The following is a 27,183-nucleotide window of genomic DNA, read 5'->3' on the forward strand; positions in this document are numbered from 1 at the left end:
TTCTAGGAGAAGAGGAAGCAATGATGACCCCATCCTTGTCCACAAAGTAGGGTGTTTATATGCCATCAACAACTATACACACATACACATACATGTATACATACACACACACAAACACACACAAAATACTGAGAATATAAAGTATGAAGCTTATTTTCACAGGTCCTGAAAACTTGAAGACACCAAGATTCTAGGCCCAGCATATCTTAGAAACAAATTCATCATCAATGTAGTTCAGGAGATTTGATCTGGGTATAAATCATCCTCTTCTCCCTATTGTTCCAGTTCTTCCTCTCTCAAATTTGTAGCAGGCTCTCCTGGGTCAGGTGGCAGATCTCCAACATGGCAAAATTACTATACATGAATATCTTATTAATGATGTCCGTGTATTCTTGGATGGCTTCAGGTGGGATTTCCTTGGACACCATGGTCTTGGGCACCTTGAGTATGGTTGCTAATAAACCAGTACCCTCGGGCAGGTCTTTCTGGAGGTTCACACTAGGACAAGGAGAACCAGAACAGTTCATGGATGAAGGATCCAGCTTCATCCTAAACACTTGGAAGAAGGTAGAGTTCAGGGAACCTAACCTGATCTGCCATGCACCAAGACAACCAGATCTGAGGACCCAAGGGAGGTGACAGTGCACCTGATGGAACATCTAGGAGAGTCACATGGGAGGACATTTGTAGCAACTGATAATCCATTTCTCTTCCCACCCAGAACTTATTCCTGGCAGATGGTGCATTAGTATTCAGCCAAGCAATGAGAGAAAAGGGCTGTGTACAAGGCCCAGTTAACATCTCCTCTTTTTCTCTAATATATGCAGGCTTTAGCTTTGTCAGTTATATTGATGTCTACCTGAACATCAGCAAAACACACTAGTTAAGGGCATACACAGACTCCAATGCTTGAATTCAAGCCTTCACTATGTCACACCATCAGTATGACTATGGCCAAGACATTCGGGCTTTAAATATCTGTTTTCTCATCTGTGAAATGAAGATAATAACTGTGTAGGGGTCATAAATGTGAAAACAATTGATAGTGAAAAATAGTTACTGGCAGAGGATATGTGTTCCTTTACAGTGATTAAATAATTCCAGAAATTGAAGAAATCACCTGTGCAAAGATGGCTGAACAACAGAGGGGGACAGAGCACAATTCCTGTTGACAGGGTAAAGTGCTCTGGATTTCCAGGTACGATGAAATAGCAGCTGCCTGCAATAATGGCTCCCATTACAGCTTATGAAAAACTCAGGCCCTCTTTTTCTCCAGGATAATTCATATACTCCTGGCTGCTCCTAATTGTTTCTGACACTGCATTTATGCCTTTCTGATCACTATTTGCAAATAAATGATATAAAACCTCAACACTTTTCACAAATCTTCCTCAAGAGACTGAATAAAACAGAAGTCAGTGACATAGATGTTTTGGACCCTAGTTGGACCTGATATAAAGTCTACCTAGGTATGGACCAACAGAGAAAGCCATTACAGAGGCCTTGTGAGAGTTCAGTTAGAATAACATGAATAAGTCCCTCTCTCACTCCTTAAGCAATTGGTGACATTTATTATAATTACTATAATGTTAGCATTATGGTTAAGATTGAATATCATCAGAGCTTATGTTCTTTTATTCTGAAATTCTAACCACTTTTTAAAATTGTTTCCATAATCAGAAAATTTTAAAGTGAATTGTAAAAATTCAATTTGAGACAATTGAGTTGAATGAGAAAAGAATCTAATTCGTCGAGTGATTTCTACATAGTAATAAACTGACATGCCAGTTTAAATATTGAAATTTAACATCAAAAGCATATTTTGAGTTGGAGATTATTTTAATTTTCTAGGGCTACCATAACAAGGTCCCACAAAGGGGGTGGATTAAACCACAGAAATTTATTTTCTCACAGTTCTGGAGGCCAGAAGTCTAAGATCAGGGTGTTGGTACAAGTAGTTTGTTCTGAAGCCTGTCTGTCCTGCAGATGGGTCTATTCTGTCAGTGTCTTCATATAAGCTTTCTCTGTGTATGTGTGTGTCCTAATTTTCACAAAATGACTACACTGATTAGTGTTGCTGCACAGCAGACAAGAAATAAGCAATGGTGTTAAGCCACCGAATTGTCAGAATTCTCTCTTGAAACACAGATTAAGTTTAACTAAAATAAATGAGATAAATTAGTCATATTTAAAGAAAATAATATATAACTTCAGATAGCATAAGAAAGTTCAGCCTAAAAATCTTACTACAGAAAACACAAGGCTGGTTAAAAACTTGGAACTTTATTGCCTTCAGCAAAGGGTACTGTGGTCTTGGGAATTCTTGGTTTCTGTAATGTCTGTTTTCTAGACTTGAAAATAGGAAATACAATCATAGGCACTGAGGGATTAATAAAATCCCTATTTATGTTTGAGTTATTCAATACCAACTTGTCTCTGAATAACCTAGGAATATTGAGACACTGTGCTGATCACAGCGCTTGAAAGCAAGATTCATCCTCAGATTAACCACCCATGTTCATACTAACTGCCTCCCCAAATATGTTAACAGCAACAACAACAAAAACCCTTGATCGCCTACAATTTTAAACATACAGTGCTGGCTCTTCTTCATATGCCAGGCTTCCATTGCTTTGCTTTTAATCTCGGGAACTGTTTTTCATTTGGTTCGTACTGCACTTTCATATATATTGTCCCTTGCAAGATATAATGCATGCATTTGAAATCATGACAAGCAGGAGAGAAGTATATACAATGATTTTCACTCTAACATTGAGATACAAAAACATTTCAACATCAGGGGGAAAGATAGATGACTAGAGAGAGCAAAATCTGGTTTAGAGATGCCAATAAAGGAAACTGGATTCCTTCCATCACTGTAAGCAGAAAAAAGAAATCAAGCAGCTAACGCCAAATGTTATGAAACATCTGCAATTTTTACGATAAGATTTTTCTATTGATGGAACAATGTTCCAATAGTAATGGAACTATATTAATATATAGTATATGAATTTATTTCCTTTAAAATTAATTCCTGCTTGATATTTTATTTTCTCGTAAAGACTTTATATTAAAAATTTTTAATTACCCTTTCAGAAAATTTATAAGATAATAAAATCTATCAAATTCAGTCCTGTTTTAGAATAATATTGCAATACTTACTGTTCAGTATCTCTTTTTACATTTAGGAATCAGATGGAACAAATATTTTTTGATTTAGAGTGCCATTTTGTTGATCAGAAATTTCTGGAACTCTCTAATATTATTACAGTGATACGTTTTTATTTTAGTAATTATCACTTATCTATTTAACTACATCATTAACAGGAAGTAAATGTCTGTGGACTAATTCTCAGCACAGGGTAGTGTTTTTCCCTATGTGTGAAATATAAAATGAGATCAATTGTTTTATTTTCTGGTATCAGTAATGCTCATTTAACTTCCAGTCAAGATATAATAGTGGAAACTAGAATCACCTTCCCTTGAGAAATAATAAAGATAGAAAGAAAGAGAAAGGAAGAAATAGCAGTATGTTTAAAGAACATTTGAAACAGGTGCTCATGTGTCTGGATATCAGGTGATATAAAATACAGTCATCCCTGAAAGACAGGAAACAAACAGGAAGGGAAATAAACAGGTAGCTGGCTTTTGAAGAACAGACTATCAGACAGGAGACAGCTACACACAAAAAAATATGACAAATATCTGATGAGTATCTCTTACAAATAATCATCTGTGTACTTGTCAGCATACTCATATGGGGAAGCTACCTCAGAAGAGGGAAAAACACACTGGGAAAGACAAGGGCTAACAGCACCTGACAATCATACAGGGCCAGAAATAGTGCTCATTCTACTAACCAGACTGGAAAAAGATCTCATTATTCCTGGAACACTGGGTAAAGATTCAAATTATTTAGCCTCTATAGTGGGGGATAAATAGGTGCTTCTTAGTTTTTCATTTCTGTTATCAAAAAAATGACCAGAACCATATAGAGGAGGAAAGTTTTGGGGGGGCTCAAAGTTTTAGAGTTTCGGTTCATGGTGGGCTGAGTCTGTTGCCCTGGGCCTGAGATCAAACAGAGCATCATGGCAGAGGAGAGGTGCTTTGCTGGCTGTGGCCAGGAAGAAGAGACAAAGTGAGGGAGGAACCACAGGGAAGATTAACCTTTCCAGGGCACAACCCCAGTGACCCTTCCCTTTTGGCTCTGCCCCACCTGCCTCTAGTTAATAGTCCATTCAAACTAGGACAGACTGATTAGGTCACAGCTCTCACAATCCTATTGTCTCACCTGGAATATTTCTGCATTGACAAAGGAGCTTCATAGGTTGCCTCATATCCAAACCTAGACTTAACATAACTCTGATCTTGTCTAACAAATATTAAAAGCCAGATACAAAAGGAACAAACTATTTTCAAGCAAGTGAATTGACTTCCAAAATAAAGTAAAAAATTTATAGGAGAATAAATATTTAACAACCCACAAGATATATATATATATATATATATATATATATATATATTTTACATGTGGCACAGAATTAATGTTTACCAGTCATGCAAAAAAGCAAGAAAGCATAACTATTAATAACAGGAAAAAAATGCACCAAAGAATTGACATTTTGTTAGAGCGTGAAGACAGTGATTTAAATACTGTTGTTTATAACTGTACTTTATGTGTTCAAAAAGTGAAGATATGTAACATCAAAAAGTGCAAATGGAACTTCTAGGGACTACAACTATAATCTGTTATACTAAAAATAAAATAGATGGAATTAATGGATTAGATATTTTAAAAATAATATATCAATATATCAGTGATTTTTGAAGAAAAGCAATTAAATCTATTTAAAATGAATCAGAAAAAATAAAAAAGTAATAACATTGAATAGACCATCAGGAAACTGAGATAATTCAAGTATCCCAACAAGACATGGGGCAAAGAACATTTTAAAATATAATGTTCACATTTTTCTCCCCATTTGATGACATCTCCAAGAAGCTCAAAATATTTCAAAAACACAGGAAAGAAAAACAGTTTCACCAAAGCATATAATTACCACATTGTTCAGAACCAGTAATAAAGAGAAAAACTTAAAAGCAACAAGAGAAAATAAATGTTAGGTATGTAGAAATAAAAATAAGCAGATTTATTTTTTTCAGAAATAGTAGAAATAAAGAGATAACAGAGCCACATCTTTAGATAAAGAAAAACAAGCAAGCATAATAATCCTGAATTGTAGACCTGGGAGAAATATCTTTCATAAACAAAGGTGATATAATAATTTTCTCACATATAAAAATTGAAATAATTCCTCAGCAGATCCACAGGATATAAAATGCTGGAAGGGTAAATAAAAATGAGACCAAATGGAAATATAAATCTACACAGAAGAATAAAACATTGGGTGTGAATAAATATGGGTACATGAGAAACATATAACTTTTTTTTTCATTATATAAATTTCTTCAAAATAGAATGCAATAATAGATTACAGAGTTTACAACATGAAAAAATAAGAGGTTTGACAAAAATAACAAATTTGGGATTAAAAATAATAGAAGTAGCCAGGTGCCGTGGCACAACCTGTAATTCCAGCCACTCTGGAGGCTGAGGCAGGAAGATCGAGAGTTTAGCAAATGCCAGGTACTAAGCAAGTCAGTGAGACTCTGTCTCTAAATAAAATACAAAATAGGGCTGGGGATATGGTTCAGTGGTTGTGTGACTCTGAGTTCAGTTCCCAGTACCAAATCATCATCATCATCATCATCATCATCATCATCATCATCATCATAATCATCATCATGTAAGTACATTATGGTAATATACTTATTCACATGAAGTAGCAAATATCACTTTAACATAGACTAAACAAAGCATATGCACTATGAATACTGAAGCAACAAATAAAAGTTTAAGCCAACAAATAAAGGATAATAGACCCATAAAAAGGCAAAGTGAAATTTAAAAACTATTCAATCCATCCCCCGCCTCTGCAAAAAGTAAAAAGAGTGTAAAAAGAGAACAAGGACTATTAAAAGACACTGAATATATATGATTCAAGAATTCTTATTAGATGGTATAAATTTTCAAATCAAATACAAAATCAAAGTTCTTAAAAATCTAGATTTTAAGATACCAAAAACATGATGAGGTGATCAGAATCATATGATGAAAAATGTAAATCCATAATGAGAGACAGGATCACTCTTACTTGAATGTCTGAAACTTTAAAAGTCACCTCTGCCCTGTGTTAATTGGCATGTGGAAGAGCCAGAAAACCCACGTGGTATTAGCAGATATTTAAAATGTTACAAGTATGTTGGAAAACCGCTTGCCCATCTCTTGAAAATTAAATTATACCCCAGCATGTGTTGAAGACATTCTACTCCTTGGCATGTATCCAAGAGAAAAGAAAATATTCCTGAAAGCCATGCACATTCATAGGTACAGATACTTTCTCTGGATCAGTCAAGATCCAGCACTAATCCATGTATCCACCAATAGAAGAGGAGCTAAGCAAACTGAGGTGCATCTGTAGAAAAATATATTGCTCATCAATAAAGAAAATGCATAAATTGTTATTTTTGTTGTAAGTTCTGTGAATTAAAGTTTACTTACTTGTGTGAGAATTAAGTTAATAAAAACCCTGGTCTGTGGTTTCCGTTCTGTTTTCATTGTCTAGTTTGGATATTTGCATAATAGCAGCCTCATGAAATGATTTGGGAGATGTTCCATCAGTTTGTATTTTCCAGAATGCAATGTGTAACATTTGTGTTAATTACTTTTTAAATGTTTGGTAGAACTTCTCTAGTGAAACAACTTGTGCCATAGATTTTATTTTATTTTGTGTGTGTGGATGTGTGAGACTGTGAGAGCTTTTAAATTATAAGTTTGTTATAGTTTATGGTTATAGGATAATGTTCAGATTATCTATTTCACCTTGACTGAATTTGGTTGGTTGTAATTTGCAGGTTTTAAGAAAATGATCCATTTCAGCGCTTAAAATTAAAATTATAATGAAATATCATGTCCCTCCACATGACTATAATAGATAAACCCATAATACTTAGATGATGCTGTGAGTTCAGGGAAAATGGATTTCTTAGCCACTCCCCCCAAAGGAAGTTAGTGTAAAGAGGGAAAAGGCTTATTCCAGGCAGTGAAAACTTCATATAAGGACCTGAAATGAGAGAGAGTATAACGTGTTTGGGACACAGGGAAAACATAGGCAAGACCAATGTAGACAAAGTTGTCTGATTTGATGCTGGATTAAGTAAATCTCAAATCATACGTGCACTATTTCAGAATTTTAAGAGTACTAAGAAATGAACAAATAATTTTATTTAGAAAAATTAAAATCATATATATTGTTGTTTGTGTTGTACCTTATTGCATGTATGCTGCATTAATCATGTACATAACTGCATGTTATAGATTATATGGATTACATTTTCTTGAATATATATATATATATATACATATGTGTGTGTGTGTGTATATATATATATATATATATATATAGGCAATTTATAAAGTATTATTTATAAAGAAATAATAATGATGAAAAAAGGATACAAAGAAAAACCTTTAAGAGCATGCTGGAGCAGTGGAAGATAGAGTCACTGGAAGTAGGATAAATGGTAATTTTGGAAAGATTTTGATTTAAAAAATGATGAATGACTAGGATTAAAAAGAATTCATAGTTGAATTGGTAGTGGTGTACGGAAAGTTGGGAGTTAAGCAGGATATCTGTGAATTGACAACTAGGGACTGAAGAGGAAAAACAGGTTTAATGGATGCAGGATGATGTTTGGCTAGATAACAGTAGTTTCAGTTTTGGACACTCAGTGCGACTTGTCACGTTTAATTCAACTGAAACTGCCAAATTTATAATTGGACATCAAGGTCTGAACTTCAGAAATGTGGCCAAGGATACAGATAAGAATCTGAGAAACGTAAGCAAATGGAGGTAAATGAAAGGCAAAGGAATGAATCACATCCTAATGGGAAGGGAAGTGTGAGGCAAGAGAATGGTGTAAAAGTCCCAAGGAATCTCAAGGTTCATGACCCACTAAAGTAGAAGGATATGCAATAGTTATTTAACTGTCTCCTATTAATGTACAATCCAGTCGTTTCCATTTTTTCCAATTACATTTATACATAAGAGAATTTTTACATGCATTATTTTGCAGGTGAACAGATATGCCTGCTGGCTCAATTCCCAGGAGTGGGATTGCTAAACAAATGCATGAATGCTGTTGAAATTTTGTTAGATAGTGTAAGGTTGCTTTCTATATGTACTATTCTTGACCCTCACCAGTAATGTGTGAGAAAGCCTACTTCTTACTAAAGGTGTACTTTGTCAAATTTGGAGATTTTCCCCAATAACCTAGGCAGCAAAATACAACATTGCAGTTGTATTTTTCATGTATTTTATGATAAGTTAGGTCAATCATTTTTACCTGGGTTTTGTTGTTTGACAATTCTTTCACGGGAAATATTTGTTTATGATCTTTGCCCATTTTTCTCTTCAAGTTTTGTTATTTTTCTCTTCATTTTTAGGAGCTCTTTTGTATTAGGGAATGCTTTATTATAATGAGTTGCAAGTGTTTTTTTCTCCAAGGTTATTGTTTTATTCTGTTTTTGCTCTTTCTTGTCCTGTTTTAGGTATGTTTCTTATTTTCATTTATCTTTTATGTAGTTGGATTTGTCATTTTTCTTTTAATGGCTCCCAGATTGGAATAATGCCTAAAATATCTTTGGCTCCACATTTACAAAAGAATCTTGATGTTTATGTAAGTCTTTTTACTTTTTCACATTGACATATTTGATATATTTGGCCCGTCTTGATGTATAATGATGTATGGAGATAATGTTAACTTTTATAAGTGGCTGCTTAGTTGTTCTCACATCCTGCACCCACTGTTTTCAGATCCCATATTTATAATATATAACTTCCATTAAGTGTTTGGTTCCCTTTCTGGACTTTGTCATATATTTCACTTGGCTATTTGTGAATCAGTGCCATTCTGTTTTTATTAGTGAGGCTTTATCTTATATATTTTTTTCTGGTCTGTTTAAGCCTTCCCTTATTATACTTCTTTTGAAGAGCTTTTTTCCAGATTACTACCATTTCTATTTTTTTGGTCATGATTCTTATGTACATTAAGGGCTGGTGGTGGGTCAAAGGTAAAAGTGAAAATTCCATTAGTTGTTTGTCGATATGAATAAAAACCAAAGAGGCTGGACACCCATTAATTCAGCAGAGTTTGTATTGACAAAGAAAACTCAGATTTGGCCAGTGGTTATCCCTAGGTCCTCTAGTTTACATTCATGGGAAGAGACTTTGGCAGTTGGTCAGTAGAGTTATCTTTCCATATTCCCATCTCATTCATGGCCCTGGAGGATAAAGAAGAGTTTCCACTGGTGAAAAGTACCTGGGACTTGAGGGCAATAGACAAGGGGAAATCTTCTAAACAACAGAATGAAAAACTGTTGAATTATAACATCTAGGAATTTATGACACTGCAGGCCAGCAACATTTTGCTACTTTTTTCTTGTAGTATCTGTTATTTGAAATTGTCCTAAAATATTATATGTTTCTCATGATGTGAATATTTTTCTGAAATGTTTTATTTTTAATTGTGGGCATTTTATCTCCCAGTTGTGTATTTCACAGATAAGTTCTAGTTTATAAATCCTTGTACAATGAAAAAACACAGATAATGGCCCAAAATGGGGAGGAGTTACCATAATCTTAAAATTATGTGCATGAAGCTAGTCCTGATGAGACTTTAGAGTCATACCCCATGGGCAGGGAGCACAAGTGCTTCATTATGGAAGGAAGGAACACTGCCCATGAAGGTGCGTGGTCAAAGGGGTAAAAAGTGGCAAGTACTGTTAGTTGCCAATCTCTTTATTCCTGCCCCTTAATCATTACTAATAAAAACCAAAGGTCAAGTGCTTTCTCTGATATGTGGAAGCTAATCCTAGTAAGAGGTGGGGAGGGGAATCAAATAAAAAGAATAGAATTTCAGTGGAGTAGACAAAAGGGAATTGAAAGATGGGTGGGGGGGAGCATAGGAAAAGGAAAGACGTTGGAATGAATCTGACATTACTTTCCTATGTATTTATATGAGCACAACACAAAGAATCTCACCATCATGCACATCCACAAGAAATTAATTTAAAAAAATCTATGAGTAAATAGCAGAAAGATCAGTAGAGGGAAGGGACCAGGGCGTGAGGGCAGAGGAGGGGAAAGAGAGGTACTGGGGATTAAATTAGAGCAAGATATACTCCATGCTATTATTATTATGTTAAAATAGATTCTAATATTATGTATGACTTAAAAGAACACCCCCAAATCCTGATTTTACTGACAGAATTTAGGACACACTACCTTAAATATGACATCTTAGCATTTGAGAAAACATCAGAAGCAGAAATTCTCTCTGACCTTCTCCTGCCATTCTACCCTGAAGCAGGCCACAAAGTACTCTTGGACCTTCCTCAAAAGTAGGCATTAAGGCCCTCATTTCAGAAATTTGCCCCCCATATCCAGAGAAAGAAATGGAACACCCGGACACGGAGAAGAATTTGAGCACCAGGGTTTGCTAAATGGCAGTCCCCAAGGTCATTACCATCAGATGAGGCTGCCTTCTGTCTAGTCAGGCTTCTTCATGACTGTCTGCTCTTTATGAAACCTAAAAGCATAAAAAGAACCAATTTTCCAAGTTTCTCAGAGTCTTCATTTCTCAAGGCTCCTGTGCCATGTATAAATTATATTACATAAATTTCCATGTCTCTTATTAATAACCACTTGTTATAAGGGTGTCAACCAGCCATGAATCCTGCAAGGGAATGAGGAAAACTTATTGCCTTTTCTCCCCTACTTTGTCCGGATAAAAATCACTGCCTGCTTTGGGAGTTTGTTTGGGTGACCAGTAATGCATAAGGTAAAATTGCTTGGTTGGCCTCTGGGGTAATATTTTTAAATATATTATAAAAATTCTCAAATATACAAAAAAATTGAAATAATGGGATATCCTAACTTAAACACTGAGTGTAATGAACAACCTTCACATCTTGATGATTTAACATGACATGTCTATATTTTCATCATAGTTTGGATTGTGGCTTTTCTCTAGGTAGGTCTTGCATGATATTGGCTGGGCATATGACCATCATTTGAACTACTTTTGGTGCCATGAAACTAGCAAAGGCAGCAAATCCTGTACTGACTATGTAAACTTCTGCCTGAAAATACACATTATTTTGACTTATATTTCTTTGGTAAAAGCAAAATGTACAGACACACTCCATTTAAGTGCTTGGAAAGAATAAACTTAGATTATTTAATACAATTGAGGATTGAGGTGCTCTGAAGCTAGGCATAAATCCTATTGGATTGGAGCCAGTCATTTTCATCTATTTAGTTTTTTGATGCTGGGAATGAAACACAGAGCCTTGTCCATGCTAGGCAAATACTTCACCACTGAACTACATCAACAACTCTGTAGCTTTTCTTTTCCAAGTCATCCCTTATGCCTACAGTATAACCACTTGGCATCCCAACCCCAAAACCTGGAAGAAATTGTTCATGTTCTTCTTGATGAACACTGAACTTCAGTATACATTAGTCTAGTGCAAGGGCCTCTCAAATCTCTGGTCAGCTTCTTCATCTGTTGGCTAATGCTTCTGGATGCTTCTCCAAATGTCAGGAGCCGTCCATGGGTTGCATGTGGGCCACTGAGCACGGAAGCCTTGTGGATAGAAACATCTGGTGTCAGGGAATGACTACTGAACTTTTCCTCTGGCCAGTTGCCAAGGAATAATGTGACTCTCTATCCAGCTCTGCAGTGGCCCACACAGCTCTTGAGGTGGGTGTGATCTGCCAAGATGTCAATCAACTTGCTGACTATGAGACATCATGAAGCAACACTCCACCTTGAAACTTTATCTCTGACTTTGATGTGCCCACTTAAATAAACTATCTGAACCATTTTGTCTTTGTCTACTTTTGGAACGCATGTGGACTAGATCTATCAGGGGCTTTGCCTTTTGGAAATATATTTCTGAGTATTTGTGATTTGTTATTCACTTATTATTTAAGATTTTAAGTTTAGGGTGGCTTGGATTCCCCTGAGCAGAAAGAAACCCCAATGAGATGCTGGCCATCAAACCCTCCGATATCCAACCAAACCCATCAGCCTTTTCTAAGTTTTTAAATTCTTGTATATTTTTGTCTCTATGATTCTTTCCTGTCTCTTTATTCTCTATTTTTTAAAGAAAAGTTTTTTGAATGTTATAATCATTTCTTGTTCACAGTTGTAAGTGTGCTCTGAATTATTTAATCTACCAATTCTGGAACACTAGGATAATTTATTTAAAAGAGCTATATTCAGTAGGCATCCACCTTTTGATTCTTTCTCTTTCCCTTTACCACTTCTTCTATTTTATAATGCAGATATGGCAACAGAATTGAAATAGTTATTCTGTGAGCTTGATAGTAATAGCCACATATGCATTGTAGGCATTTAAAAGAAATTTGTGTCTCTCATGGTATCATGGTGTACCCATGTCTATCTTGAAGTACCTACTTCTCAACTTGTTTAAAAGAGCAACCAAAAACCTTAAACTAATTTAACATGATTGCATGCTCCAGACTATGAATGTTTTCTCAACTAGTAGAATAACTGTTTTGTGATGACACTAGGGGTTATTAACAGATAATGTCCATATAATTCATGATTTTTTTAACTTTCTAGAGAGACCAGCAATCAATTTTCCCTTGTCCACTGCCTAATGCAATATAAGAAAAAAGACAAATATCAAAATTTGCTCTTCCTTGGGTACAGTGCTGACCACCATTTAATAACAACAAATAAACAATACTCAAGTACACAATGTGTACTAAAGAACAAAAGAGCAATTTAATATCTGATAAATAAAAGCAAACAAATACCTAGAAAATTGATCTACCAACCCCAAATAAGTTCAAGCTGTCTGACATGTAGCTAAACTACTTAATAATAGCTCTTGGCGAACTAACAAGGCAACTCTGTAGTAAAGAATGAGAACACAGTGATGGATTACTTGATCAACCTTTCTTGGTCAGTGTGTATCAATGCTCTGATTTTTTTGGATCGTCACACCACATGACTCTAATTGCAGTGCCCATAATCTTTTTGAACACTGGGTTGGGTATGATGATATGCTTTTTATGAAAAAATTAATAAATCCTGCAAACTGTGAGGAATAAAGGCTGTCAACAGATATTGATCCACAGCCACCTTTCTACTAATGCCATTAAGTTAAATTTCATCTCTCCTTATTCTGAGTCAGAGAGAGAGAGAATAATAAATAACACAACCCCCTCTACTAGGCATAGTTTTAGCTGTATATCAAAAGAAATTCAATGATAATTTAAGCAGTTTTTATTCCATTTCATGGACGTTTTATAACATTTAAAATACAGCTCTAACTACCATTATTTTTTTGTCATCTTGCCAGTCACACCATCCAAGCGTTAGGAAGAGAACCTCTAGACATTTAACATTTCCATTCCTTTCTCTTCTTCAGTTAAATTCTGTAAATAATATTCTTTCCAAACCCTGAGAGCAGCACACAGATTGTTGCAGTTTTAGTTCTTCCCTTTTGCTTAGTGCATACAGAAGAGTAAGAAAAATAATAGCCTACATCAGTTTGTGAATATATGTACATATGCGGCTAGGATAGAATAGAGAATTGGGAAGGAAAAATAATCTAGCGTTCCTATCTTCTACCCTGTGTACCTTGTGTTCATCTCCCATCGACACCCCAAACACAGTATCTCCACATATTTTTACACATACTGGAAAGTAGAAGATTAAAAAAATTCAATTCTCAATCATGTCAGTCTATTTGAGCTAATATCACAAAATGCTTGAGACTGCTTAATTTATAAACAGTATTGATTAATCTTTTCACAGATTTGGAGTGTCAGAAGTTTAAGATCAAGGCATTGGTAGTCTTAGTGTCTGGTGTCTTCTCCATTGGTGGTGCCTTTTCACAATGACATCTTCACCTGGGAAAAGAAATGGAAGGCAAAGGGGTCTAGCTGGTTTCTCCAACTCTTTCATAAAGCCATTAATGCCATTCAAAAGGGCTCAACAATTATGACTTAATCATCACCAAGAGATACGACCTCTTACTACTGTCACATTGGACTTTAGTTCCAACATATATTATGATGGAATATGTAGAACTCTATAACCATAACATCAACTTTCCCTAAACCTTTCTCTATACTTTTTAATCTAAGAATGAATTTCCTTTTGTTATGATTTAAAACATCATCCAAGTTCAAATAACTCTCTAATCCATTTTCAACCTTTGCTCTCTCTTCCAACATCTATTTTAGGCACATGGACCTAGTGGCTTACTCATTATCTCTGCTTGGATGTCTCATGGAAAACATATTCAACAGGTTTGATTCTAAATTTTTGGTCAGTCTCTACAAACTTTAATGTATATTCATATCCCCCCCCTCTAAATACTGTTCTGATCAATTAATAGTTCCTGGGGAGAATTGGATGAGCATTGGGACTTCTCTGTCTCCAATGCATAATCAATAAATTCTAATAATCTACTTACTCTTTAAGGAGATTATAGAATCTGATCATTTTTCTCCTTTTCATATTGTCCAATATAATCTTTCCAGATTATTTTTATTGCAAACTTCTAGTTTTTCTTCCTTATCATGATCTTGCTTCACTCCAGTCTGCTCACACAATCAAGGCCAAATTCATGTCCTAAAATAAATATTTTATAACATTACAGAGTGTTGTCTGCTCCTTCCTTACAACTTGAGCTTTGCTGCACATTTTTCCTTCCCTTTACTACAGTATTCGTTCCCATTTATTGACTACTTTGAGTTTTCCTTCTGAGCATGTTTTAGGGTTTTACTTTCTCATTCTCATGAATTTAGGCATGGCCACCTGACTTTCATTGAACTATAAAATGCAATTCTTACTGCTTTCAGGCAATATTGTTTTAAAATGATATATTATTCTTTTATCACAAATGATCTAGAAGTTGAAGGATACATGAAGATATACAGTTGAGAAGTAAATATTCATTGTTTTAAATCACAGAGCCTCAAGTATTATTTGTTTGTCTCCCTAATCCCCTCATGTCCCATCCCAACCCTCCATTCAAACAACACACCATGCTCCTTTGTATTTCCTCTGCCAGAAGTAATCTCCCCATTGCCATCCTCACCATCAAATTCATCTTCTTCTTTCTAATTTATCCTCCCCTATGACAGCTTAAATTAGAACTTCCCTAGATTGCATGCTCTCCTGATTCCTGGAGTTTTTGAGTATTTACCTTAATTTTAGGATTGTTTTCAAAATAACTTGTAAAATTAAATATTTTAAAAGAATTTTGGCTATATGCTCTAGGAGGACATGATGTAGGTAGGTCTTAATCACTAGAATGAATAAACAATTAAATTTTTCTGATAGGACCTGCAAGAAAAAAAATCATTTTGGAGTTAATTAGGCCTGATTTTCATTTGTCTTGAGCTATTCAATAGAATATAGCATTGAAAAAATTACAAAATTTCTTTTACTATCAATCAATTTGCTTCTTTGTAAGTGGGTATTCTGGGCTATTTTATGCTGCTACAAAAGAATGCTTGAGGCTGGGGAATGTATCAAGAATGTACTTTGTGTCTTCACAGTTTTGAAGGCTTGGAAGGCCAAGGAACCAGCATTTGATCTGGTGAAGGCATTTTTGTTGTAGTGGTTGTGTCCTCCCATGGCAGAAAGAAGAACAAGCTAGCAAGCTGCTAGTGCGAAGCCCAATTGAAAGGACCTTAGTTCCATAAGTAAGGCAGCAGCCAGCAGGGTCTAATTACCTCTTAAAGGTTGAACCCCAAATGCTATCACATGGGCAATACCCGGATTTTGGAATAGACACATGTGAATGATAGCAGTGGGGTAGTGTTTTTTTTCTAAAATTTGAAATTATAAAAAAATGAAAGTACTAAAATGTCTGTCATGATATTTTGTATGAAGGAGACACATAAGAATAGTTCCTCCACAGTTCATCAGCCCAGTTCTATCCCCACCTTGATATTACCTCCCTCATCTTAACTCTTGCTTGTTTGTAGTTTAGGCCTCTTAGAGCCGCTGACACACACTAGATTTTAGAACTCCACTCACCCAGAGGGAGGGGATTACCATAAACCTTACAATATTTAAAAATCCAACTCCAAAAGTAAAAATCTGTGGAACAAAATGACTACAAACGTATTTGAAGTTGTAGTTATCTCTACACAATAGCCATTTATAAGGGAATAGTTGTTCAAGAGTTAAAAAAAAAAGAATGATGTTGAAGAAAACTGGTAGGCTAGTGTAAGGATGAAAACGAGTAAAAAAAAAAAGAGGTTTAATTATCTATTGAAAATAAGGGATTGAGATTCCCCTCCCTCTTCTTTTTCTCCTCCAAGCATTTACCTTAGAAAACTTGTAATTGTAAGTAATTTCTCATCTTTTAAAAAAATGTATGTATGCATACAAGTCCTTTTGAAGACTAGGCAGGCCTTTTTCCAGTTTCATGACCCAGGAAAGTCATTTGCTTTGAAATGTAAAATCAAGGGAGAAAGTACTTTTTGGGAAAAGGTAGGAACCTAGTTTCAGTGGGGACCTTGCTGTAAGCTGTAAAGCTACTTCTTGTCATGAGAACTGAGAATACCTTTCCATCTCTGGGTAAAGCCAATTGGCTAACACAGATGGTCGCTCCAATCTCTAGGTCAAGTTAAAATGAACTATGTTCTATAAATGATGTTGTAAATTCTATTCGAGGACTATTTACTGTTTATCTTAAAAACACTGATATAATGGGTTGTATGTTTGGCTATATAAAAGGGAGACATTTCTTTCTGTCTTTGCAATCAATCTCTTCTTGATGGATTGCCCAAGGTGTGCATCACATTCTGGTTTAATGCTTGTTAAATTTAAAAACTTTTCTTTCTCTTATACTCTTGGGGAGAGATTTTTCTGGGTTGTCAGAAAATTTTGTTTTTAGATTATATTTATGCAACAACAGTAGCCTCATGCTTTAAATACAAGGGTGTTATTGTCAAAAATCCAAAGAGGAGAATATAACATGAAATTATGGCCAATGCTGATTTTGGGCCTAGAAATCTCTACAGTGGGTTATAAAGACATATTTGTTAAACTTTATAGGTCATTTTTATTCAACACTCAAAGATCATTATCAGCACTCTTGTTGTAAAACAAAACCTATAGAGATTTTGAAATAAAAGTTAAATTGACTTTAAGTACTCTGATACTAAATTGCCAATAATTGGACATCCTACATTTGGTTATCTATGTCTTCCTGTTATCATTTTATAGGCTGAAAATAAATATCAAGCATTCAGATTGCTTTGCACTTCAAAACTTAAAGGAGCTAAGATTCATATTCCAATTCTTCTGTTTTTTGAATTAATATTCAAAGAAATTAAAATTTAAAATCTGCCTCACCCCATTACACATTTTGCTAAATCCCAGCTAGAAGAGTTCTAAGTGCTTCTGAACCATCTTGGATTTATCTCTGCCCTTGTGTTCTTGCTTTACACAAGAATGAAAACAGTATGATCAAGAATTTATATCATCAAGATCAGGCCTTTGATGTTCCCCACCTCAGAGCATTCAAGGATTTACAAACAAAGGATGACATGGCACTGGTCTCAGGGCCACCAAATTTTGTTTGATTTTGCCAGCAATGACTGTTATCTACTAAAACGACTTGGTTTTGTCTTGCCCTGAGAATCTCAAAGCACATGCTCTCTGTAGATTGGCAGATCCCAGAAGGGGAGAAAATGGGAAATGGGAATGAGATGTGTGAAAGTCAGGGAAGTCACCCTTGGGAGTCTCTTTGAGCACCTCTCTGAAATCAATTTCTAGTCTGAACGGTAAATCTTCATCTCTCTCCAGAAAGAGTAAATGAGAAGAAAAGAAGATAAAGTTAGTGTACTAAGGGATGTCCAGTCACCTTTGAAAGGGAACAGTCGGGAATAACTACTTTTCAATAGCTTTGCTAATAACAAATGGTCTTGGAGCAGTGTGATTTCCTAGAGTTGTTCTGTCCATCTTCACTTAAGTAATTTTTTTTTCATTTTACCAAAGCTGCATTTTATTTTTATTTTCCATCAGTGTTCTTGGTTTCATGCTGTATCTTTGTCTTCTTGAGATTTCTGACTGTGAGATAATTTCTTGGCTTCATGAGGTTATGAGTCCAGTCATTTCCTTCTCTGTCAATTAATTTGTTCAAACTTGTGAGAAATAATGGTCTCCTTACAAAATGACTTTTGTGTATGACTAGGCAAAATCTCAAGTCCTTTGATAGGTATTTTGTTCCACAGGCTTTTATTTCTTGGAGTAGGATTTTAAATCTCCTAAGACAGTTTATGCTCTCCTCGTGAGTGAGTGGAGTTAGAAACTGGCTGCGTAGTTCACATCTGTTATGTCTGTCTATGTTGTTAGATCTATATGGCTAGCAGACTTGAACTATCAAGAAACTATTTCAACATTTAAAAACTTTAAATCAGTAGTAGCAGTGATGTAAGCAAGCAAATTTGCGACATGTGAAGCAGAGATAGTCTCCCATGTATCACTTCTTTAATTAGGGATGTAAAGAAAAATCTCAATTAAAAGTGACACTTAGGAACTGAGTTCACAGAAATAAAATAGGACCTTCTATTGGATGAGAAATTTTAGTATATTCCTCTGAATAGAAATATCTACATGGCAGGACAGAATTCTGAGGCTTTTAATTTGATATTTTGAGGCATTCCACAAATCTGAAGATCATTTCTGCGAACACTATTCTATTAGAGGGAAGTAAAAAGACGAATAAGGCGGCTGAATTCAAAGACAGATGTTGACATTTAAACAATGCACTGTTTTCTCAATTCAGAATTTCACTTATTCATTTATCATGCAATGCTCCCTTTAATGCTTTTTGTCATCTGAAACTAATTAGCATCTACACCCATAGGAAAAAAGACACCTCAGACTGCTTACGGTCTGAAGAGTGCTATCCCTGTTCACTCTCTCTTATTTCACAATGTGTGCTGATGGCTCCAAATTGACTTCACAGTGAAAAAGTCCAATCTGATGTTTATATTTGAAGTACATAAAAACTAAAAGACAATGGCTTTTCTTTTAGAGTGTGTGAATAAATAGTGGATTAATATATAAAGTTATAAATACAAATGTGATCACTGAAACTAAAATGAAAAACATCCATTTGTTAAAACACACACACACACACACACACACATTATAGAGAAATGTCTACAATTTGAAGAAGATGAAAATTTTGGCACAAATCTGGAATTTAGGAAAAAGGAATCAAAAAATTACAAAACTGAATGCAAAAAATTAAAGTTGAGAGTATCATGGTTTTAATAGCTACAATTAGACACAGGTAAGAAAAAAAATGGAAAATCAAAGGGTAGACCCAAAGAATCAAAGAGAGAGAGAGAGAGAGAGAGAGAGAGAGAGAGAGAAACAGATACACACACACACACACACACACACACACACACACACACAGAGGCCTGAAGTCCTACCTTCGAGCAGCAACTGAAATGTCTTCAAAACTCCATCATTAAGAAGTTCCCAGAGATAACTGAAATTATGGGATTAAAAAGTAGACTCTGCCTTTTGTTGGAATGAGTGGAAAAATCACAAATCAAATGATGTAAGAAGTTATGTGTTTTCATAATAAGAATATGGAATAACGTTTCATGAGTCCATATAATTAAATTACATACAGTGATATAAATAAATGAGTTTATTCAAGTGTTGTTAGAAAGCGAATTTGTGAGATAAATGCTTCTGGATTCAACAAAGTAAATATGCATGTATTTGTAAGCAATTATAGTCATAACAAGAAAGAATAAATCACATAAACTTCTTTGTGCATAGACTATCTTTTAAAACACTTGCAAGGATGGAGGAAGCATGATTGTATTTTAAAAGATTAACTGGATTGTAGATTAAGGAATTATGACTATATTGTTCTATAGTGTTTGACTAACTCAGTATAAGTCAAAACATTTAAAATAGATTGGTAGAAAATTCTTTGATGGAGAACAATCTGATAATTGAAGTCATTGAATATTTAAACAATGAACTAGACATTTTTATAGGAAGAAAAACTTTATATAAATAATTAGACATGTCGAAAAGTGAATTTAGAATCAAAATAAGACGTTTTCATATAAGAAGGCAAAGACCTCCCTGACATTCAGGGGAACAGAACAATAGGGAGCAAAGAAGCCTGGAGAAATATTTTTCATCAATTGAACACTGTGGCACTGACAGCTCCTAATCATGGAACTTGGGTAAATATCTATCCAAGCAGGGATTCTCCAGAGAGATCCTTACCAGTCATGCAAATTTTTGACTTTTCTGAGATGCTTGGCATTCCCTTCAGCAATCCAGTCCATGGCCATTTCACAAAGCTTGATGGTGGTACACATCTTGGACACAAAACCACAAACCACTTCAGAGAGCGGCCAAAATTCAGGAAGAATACAGGAACTTAGGATCTTGGTAGGTGTTGCCCATCTGCAAGGCAAGCAGCAGTCCATTCAAAAATTGGCCATGAGGAGTCCTGCAAAGATTTCCAATAGACAGGATACATTCATGGCTGCATTCTTCTCTCTACTCTCTTTAACCACAAACCCAGTGGGATCCACTGACATAGAAAGACTCACTAGTTAACAGTCCATATCAAACCAACAACAACAACAAAAAAAGTTGTTCATTCATGCTCTCAGAACATGAGACAAAACAACAAATTGAAAAACACACCCACAAAGACACACAAACCACCCCTGTATTTGGTCCGCATCTATCCACTCTGTCCTCTGACTGGTGGGTGAAAATATTTTCCATAGCAGTGGCCTGTCCTGTCTCAGCTCTGGTCTCCTTGGCCATCTGTGTGTAGTTGTCAGGAGCCAGCAATGACCCAATACTTCTTTCTCAGGAAAGGCCCTTGTTCAAAGCATTCAAGGCATTTAGCTATCGACACAACACTAGGTGCCAAGAAAGAATGACTCTGGCCTTGGTATACACAAACAAGTGAGCCCACTGGGACTGGAACTGCCTGTGAGTGCCTCGCCTCCTGGATCCCAAATTCAGAGAAATCCATCACCAAGGAACTGAGGTGAGGTCACTTTCTTCAGGGAAGTGAATGAGATCACTGCCTTGGTAACAACTTTGTCCTAACAGTTGTTTCCAAGGGTCCCATGAGATGGCGGCTGCCCCACTTTCCTGGGACATTTTCCCAAGACATAAAAGTCTATATACCCTAGGAGCCCGGGATCTGCAACCCACACAGGCCTGATTGTGTCCATCTTCTCTGCATTGAGAACAGGGAGGCTGATTCAGCCACATCCCTTCATCTTGACTGGGTTTTTGGCCATGGAAGATGACCTTAGACCTCACAGGTCCTACCAAGCCACCTACATTTGCTCCAGGGATCATTTCTGCATCTACCTTTGAGCTTCTCAGCAGCTGTAGGATTCCCTACATACCTGCATGGCAAGAACAACTCAGGACCTGCTGTTATGTGAAAATAGATGGAGGGAACAGAGTATGGTTAAGGGTCATATGAGGTTCGATTTGGGTTAGGAGTCATTCTGCTGGATGAATACGGGTATTGGGCAACTGGAATATTTACAGAATGTAAGGTGAAATGTAAGTATGAAAATAGAAACCGAGGTAAGATCTGAAGCACACAAGGGTGTTGGGCCCTTGACTTGCATACATAGTTTTTATTTATGTTCTGCAGAGGTGAATCCTCTAAATCCATATACAATGGCATAAGATCTTGTACCTGGGACTACTGAATGTAAAACAGATCTTCCAGTGAAATTGAGATAGTGGGCAGGATTCCAGTGTAGGGTAAGGAAGAAGTGTGAGTTTAAGATTTGGACAAAAGGCCCTTTTTGCAATAAAATTAATTTCTGTTAGAGTGTAAATGAGAATGTCATCACACATGAAGAGTCAGTCACAACAAGGCACTTGTGGAAATAGATACAAATAGTGATGTTAGGAGATTTGGAATGTACAAAATGAGTGACAAAATCAGGGATATTTTGAACAGAAGTGTGGTTGAATTACCCTATCTTAAAAAGAAACAAGTGTATTCAAAACGTAGGATTGAAATTTGAAAACAGTAGGCAACACAGATATAGATGACTTTAGTAATCTATGCTCTCATTAAAATGAGGCTTTGGTAGAAGAATAAGAAAAGTGTGAATTTTGCATTTTGTGTCCAGAAGATGATGTGAGGAAATAAATACATGGAGCAGATGACATGCGTATTTCTTCCACAATTTCCGGGAGCATGTTCTGAAACCCTGTGATTTAGGGTTTGGGGATAAAAATAGGTGTACCTGGATCTACGTATATAGAGATGATGCATGAATAGACCATACGGTGAATAAAAAACTATAACAGGTTACTGTTTTAAATAATGAATTGAATTGATATTTTTAAAAATACAAGAAATCGGGTATTCACATACAAATATTCAATCCAAGTAGTCATACATGCAGTGGTAATACTATGGTTACTTATTATACCAAACTGTGTTTGAGTTTTGCTTCGAAAATGATGATGGAATTCAAAAGTAATGTGTTATAAAAGAAATCTCATGAAAAAACAAGTAAAGCTACATGGAGAAATCCATGGGTTCTGATACCGGGAGTGGATGAAAGTGAATCATATGCATATCAATTTGTGAATATTGGATGAAGAAAAAGGAATGTAACAATTTTGAATAAAAATTTACTTCAAAATACACATCATGTCCCATTCGAATATACTTTCATTGATGTTCAACTGGGTCACTTACTGTAGAAATATTAGGGTTAGTAGTCAATCTTCATTGAAGTTCATTTTGATTATTCAGAAATGAATATGTATGTCAAAAAAATGAATATGTCTGAGAAATATCTTGTGAAAAGTTGATTACAAATCTACACAAATGGACATGAAAGAATCAAAGTAGTATAAGTGTATAACACATATATTTCATGTTTGCAAATCCATACTATATATTTAAAATATTAAAATGTAAGAGTACATATGCCAATCGAAATTCAGAGTGGATATATGTCCTTCATATATGCTCCCAAAATATTCATTATCCTCTACATTGTTTCATGTATAAACTTGTTGAAGTATAAGCTCACCACAGCTTGAATTTTCAGTTACCTCAGTGTATTGGGGGGCAGTGATCTCTTCATGAAATTTGTATTTTCCAAAGTCAGAGTACTCTCAAGAATATACCTGTGATGGCAGTAGGATTATATATGTGTATATAAAAATATAAATTGTGACCCAGGAGACAGAGACAGGGAGTCAGAAAGTTACATATTTGTTAATTTTGAAAATTCATGGAGAAATAAATGGAGAAAAATGTGTGAGAGGTTTTATAATATGTATCTCTGATGAAGCCAAAGGCAAGTCCAAGTAAACACCGTGCCTCCTGTCAAATGCCTCTACTTCTAGTCCTTTAGGAGTATTTTTATCAATGTTATGATAAGGTGTCAGAGTCTAGGTGGTTATGGGTTACTGTCAGAGATTGGATATTTCAAATGGCAAAATGAAAAATGGGTCTAATATATATGCCAACACGTGCCACATAAAAATCTTCCACTGTCATTCACCACAATGCATTGACATTACTCTCACGCCAAATAAGACACAATGAGAGGAGAAGAGGAAACAAATCTGTGAATATATATCTGGAATTAGAAATTCTGAGGAGCTCACAAACGTGGGTGTGGCAGAAGAGATCCCAAAAGTAGAGGCAGGGTAAACAAACCACAATCATGGAACTTTGCTAGCCTAATAACTTCTTGACTATCTGCCTCTGACATTTCTGCCCTAGAAATATAGCTTTGTGCTTTAGCTTCCTTTGCAGTGAGACCATGAAATCTTGGTCTCAGTCTATGTGAACAGAAGGACATGGTTTCATATTTTCTAATACCAGCAGAAGGCAGCAGAGCTGAATCCTCTCTTTGTAGCTAACTGTGGCCATGGGGTATGAATGTCTCGCTGGGTGGATTGTGAAGCCTTTGGCTCACCCTCCAGTTTAATGGCATTTCTTGCAGCTTCCCAGGAAAATTGGTGGGTTTCTTTTTTAAAAAACATAAAGGTGAACTGGGACACGGTGCTGGAGGGAGCTTTGTCACCACGTGGGGTGGTTCAGGGTCTGAACTAAAAAACACAAACTTGGCTGCTACCCCATATATCTTTCCCCCTTGAGCATAGCAACTTGATTCTGAGCATCGCACCAAATCCTCTCCCAACAACAACATGCCTTTTTATTTTAGGGTCTGCTGGCTGCACCTTGTAAGTCACATGTCCTTCGAAGCCAATGACAGAAGCACAGGGGCCCACCACTGATGTTGGTCACACACCTGCACTCCATTGCTCCAGGCCCAGTTCCCTGCTGGCTCCTACTCACTGGCATCTCGGTTCTTCACCATGGTCAGGAATTTCACTCAGTCAAAAATGGCACTCCCTGGTTCAGTCATGATGAGCAACAGGAGATCTAAAGGTTCTCCCGGGATTTCCCGTCTTGCGATTCTCAAAAACTTCATGGTATTGCCCTAGCCATATTTCAAGAATGAAGAAGTTGGCACTGTTTGTTTTGATTCATTCAGGAGCCATTAAGTGTTGAGGAATCTTTGTTCAGTTAAAGCTCTGGAGATCGCATGCAGGCAAGGCTTTTCAAGGAGTGGCGAAAGGTCACAGGAATCCAGGCCCATTGGGGTCTCAAATATGAGGTTCATGTGAGTTTTGGCTCTCAACTAGAGCTGAAAAGGCTTTAACAGCAAAATCATGTAAAATCCTGGCTGAGATTCCCAGTAGTCTGGAGAAAGCCACCCTCGGCCTAGATCTCAGTTTCCTAAGGCTCCTCTAATGCCTGTCCTTGGAAAATCCCAACACGATTCATGGCAAGAGTTCTCTGAGCTTATTTCCAGAACTCAGTCTGTAATGGCATCACACCAGAGTTCAAGCTGAGGTAGACCCAGTCATCTTTTCCAACCACCACACAAAAGACCACTATTCTAAGAAAAACACTTCCACATGGGCCTTGTCTTCTTCCATACAGACACTCATAATAGCATTCTGGCTCTGGGTTTTCATAGGGGGAGCAGTCTAAGATGGTGTGCAAAGTAAGCTCTCATGCCCATCATATGCCGAATGTCATGGTGGCCTGGACACGCTTCCTGAGAAACAGGATAGATAAAATGGGCCTCTATTTAATACTCCTCTGCTTCTCACATTAGAGGCCTCTTGCCTGCCAGGGGTAGATTCTTTATGCGTACTGGACTCATGAAGAAAACCAAACACCTGTGTGCTAGTTTCTGGAGGGCTTGCAACAACTCATTTGACCCAGAGGATTCCTGTTCTGACTTCATAGAGGTCAGGAGCCTGACCAGAGGAAGGCAAGAGACTTCATCCAATATTACACTTCTTTTTCATGCTTTTAGATTTGGATGGACACATGGGATTTTTCTTAACTTTCCTTGGGTGCTTAGAATATACTTCACAGCCACACACAGGGCCAAGAGTCTGATTCAGACACAGCTTTTACAAAGCACTTTACCTAAAAGGCACAGATAAGGCCTCTTCATTTCCATTTGAAACTGTTTTCTGGAGGATTCCCAAAAAAGGGCCTGAAGGCAAACACCTCCCTGACATTCAGGGGAACAGAACAATGGGGAGGAAAGAAGCCTGGAGAAATACTTTTCTTTAATTGAACACTGTGGCACTGACAGTTCCTAATCATGCAACTTGGGTACTATCTATCCAAGCAGGGATTCTCCAGAGAGATCCTTACCAGTCATGCTAATTTTTGACTTTTCTGAGATGCTTGGCATTCCCTTCAGCAATCCAGTCCATGGCCATGTCACAAAGCTTGATGGTGGTACACATCTTGGACACAAAACCAGGAAACCCTTCAGAGAGCAGCCAAAATTAAAGAAGAATACAGGAACTTAGGATCTTGGTAGGTGTTGCCCATCTGCAAGGCAAGCAGCAGTCCATTCATAAATTGGCCATGAGGAGTCCTGCAAAGATTTCCACTAGACAGCATACATTAATGGCTACATTCTTCTCTCTATTTAACCACAAACCCAGTGGGATCCACTGACATGGAAAGTCTCACTAGTTAACAGTCCATTTCAAACCACCATCACCAACAAAAAAAAAAAAAACGTTTTTCATTCATGCTCTCAGAACATGAGACAAAATGACAAATTGAAAAACACACCCACTAAGACACACAAACCACCCCTGTATTTGGTCTGCATCTATCCACTCTGTCCTCTGACTGGTAGATGGAAATATTTTCCTTAGCAGTGGCCTGTCCTGTCTCAGCTCTGGTCTTTTTGGCCATCTGTGTGTAGTTGTCAGGAGCCAGCAATTAGCCAATACTTCTTTCTCACGAAAGGCCCTTGTTCAGAGCATTCAAGGCATTTGGTTATCCACACATCACTAGGTGCCAAGAAAGAATGACTCTGACCTTGGTACAGTCAAACAAGTGAGCCCACTGGTACTGGAACTGCCTGTGGGTGCCTCGCCTCCTGGATCCCAAGTTCAGAGAGTTCCATCACCAAGGACGTGAGGTGAGGTCACTTCCTTCAGGGAAGTGAATGAGATCACTGCCTTGGTAACCACTTTGTCCTAACAGTTGTTTCCAAGGGTCCCATGAAATGGAGGCTGCCCCACCTTCCTGGGACATTTTCCCAAGACATAAGAGTCTATATACCCTAGGAGCCCAGGATCAGCAACCCACACAGGCCTGATTGTGTCCTTCTTCTCTGCATTGAGAACAGGGAGGCTGATTCAGCCACATCCCTTCATCTTGACTGGGTTTTTGGCCATGGAAGATGACTTTAGACCTCACAGGTCCTACCTAGCTGCCTACATTTGCTTCAGAGATCATTTCTGCATCTATCTTTGAGCTTCTCAGCAGCTGTAGGATTCCCTACATACTTGCATGGCAAGATCAACTCAGGACCTGTTGCTATGTGAAAATAGATGGAGGGAACAGAGTATGGTTAAGGGTCATATGAGGTTCGATTT

The sequence above is a fragment of the Ictidomys tridecemlineatus genome, unplaced genomic scaffold (genome assembly GCF_052094955.1).
Source record: "Ictidomys tridecemlineatus isolate mIctTri1 unplaced genomic scaffold, mIctTri1.hap1 Scaffold_45, whole genome shotgun sequence".
NCBI lineage: Eukaryota > Metazoa > Chordata > Mammalia > Rodentia > Sciuridae > Ictidomys > Ictidomys tridecemlineatus.